Here is a 2333-nt window from a genome sequence, read left to right as displayed (position 1 = left end):
ATATATATATATATATATATATAATGCGAGAGAGTTAGGGGCTGAGGATTCAACCCACTAAGGGATAGTATCTATCCAATATACTGCTGGGAGGGTACCCAATTATTGCTACACTAGTGTTATACCAAGTGCAATAAATGGGAGCGGGTAAAAAGGGGGGAAGGGTTACCCCAAATTTGTATATCAATTAGAAAATGGAGGATAATATGCTGAACCCAACTACTTGCAGACAGTGTTTCCCGTTGAATTCATTAATTTAATTCATAGCTAAAGTGACAAAAAAAACCCCACAAAGTACAGGTATTTATGACAAACCATGTTATTTTGCCAACCGGGTTTACAGATAGAAGTACAAAGTACATAAGGAATCAGAGAATGAACAGAAGTTTAATCTTACAGCTGTTTCGGCCTAGCTTTGTCATGCCCCATTCTATCCGAATAGTTCTTGCCGGAGTGATCATCGGATGAAATGTTGAAATGGAGTTAGATGCACGAACCGCTAGACCTCTTCAGAGATATACTTTTTTTCCTCCCTTCTATCAGCCTAAGGAGCCCTGTAAAGGTAACATGGAGAACTACCTTCCCTTCTAATTACAGAAGTATTTTAAGTGGAAAACAAGAGGGAACAGATATTTGGATTTAAGCGGTGTACTAACGAGATTTGAACTGCAGTCTCTTTGTCAATAACTCGGTCAGTTGTGATACACGCTACTTGTCAAACTAGTCAGATCAGAATTTCAGAGTCTTAATCAGCATCAAAATTCATCTTTGAAAGATACGAAATGTTATTAAAAAGAGGGAAAGGGGAAAGAGAAAAAAAAAAAAAAAAAAAAAAAAAGCAATTGACTTAACCACTTAGTTATCCTTAGCAATGAATGACCGTGCTGAAAGATGCAGGGCAAGTGTGAAAACTATGGAAGCGTGTAATAGCCAGAACGTAGATAGAACAGATTAGGTAGACGGCTGTCGAGACTGCTGAAATATTTCATTATAATTCACTTTTAAATGAGCTTATTATACATGTAAATGTCGAATATGTATATAATTGTACTGTTGTCATAAAACGACCGCTGTAGACATCTACATTCTCTTTATCTAATATTCTTCCACTTACTCCTTCCATTTCACACTATGTGCATCCATGTATGTATGCGTGTGTATATATATATATATGTGGGGGGGGGGTCTGTGTCTGTCTGTGTCTGTGGTTGTCTTGACAGCCGGTGTTGGTATGTTTATGTTCCTGTAACTTAGCGGTTTGGCAAAACAAAACGACAGAATAAGTATCAGGCTTTGAAAAAAATATATATACTGGGGTCGATTCATTCGACTAAGATTCTTCAAAGCGGTGCCCCAGGATGGCTGCAGTCTAATATCTGAAACAATTGAAAAATATGTGCTCTTTTGCTTCGCAGAAAAACAAAAAATGAATTTGATAAATGCAAAATTGTTTCTATCTCAAATGCCATATATATAACTCTATATCATTTTTCTCTTCTTTCCCGCCTTTCCTTCTCTCGTTGTCTTCGAATTTAATTTGAAGACAGTCTCAGGAATAATGTTACGTAATAAACAAACTGGATATCTGGCGTGTCATCGCTTTATGCTGAGCATGTTCTTTGCTACAGAAACAAGCTTGCAGATGGATACGGAGCTAGAAAGAAACAATCAATGCAAAAATAATTGAACTAACGGAAATAATAACAAATAAGAGAACATTGTCGGTCACGTATTTATAATGATAGCTTTAAGAAAAATCAAGCAGAATATGAATTGAAATACGCTTTGTGAACACGAAAAATTGACGAAACAGTTAGTAAGATGCTAACATACAGAAATATAAATATTGTACTTAATATAAATACTAGCGAGTTCGCTAGCTGCGCTGCACTGGGCAAATATTTATCGAATTGATTTGTTTCTGGCAAGAGGTTGCATGAACATAACTTATGATAACTAATCAATGAACTTTATTTAATCTTCTCAAATATAGAATATGAAACTTTTGTTTAACTTCAATCTTTAGTTATTTTGAAACCATGTAAACTTAAATCATAAAATATATAATCAAGCAGCTAACCCAAACTTCTTAAGATTACTGGCCGCGTACCAAAATTTGATACAGTCATTATTATTATTATTACTGCTATTTTAGCACGATTTAAAGGCAGAATCGTTAGCACGCCGGGCGAGATGCTTAGCGGTATTTCGTCTGCCGTTACGTTCTGAGTTCAAATTCCGCCGAGGTCGACTTTCTTTCATCCTTTCGGGGTCGATAAATTAAGTACCAGTTACGCACTGGGGTCGATGTAATCGACTTATTCCCTTTGTCT

This window comes from Octopus bimaculoides, chromosome 20, assembly GCF_001194135.2.
Source record: "Octopus bimaculoides isolate UCB-OBI-ISO-001 chromosome 20, ASM119413v2, whole genome shotgun sequence".
Classification (NCBI taxonomy): domain Eukaryota; kingdom Metazoa; phylum Mollusca; class Cephalopoda; order Octopoda; family Octopodidae; genus Octopus; species Octopus bimaculoides.
The sequence above is the reverse complement of the archived record's forward strand: the minus strand, read 5'-3'. Positions refer to the sequence as shown.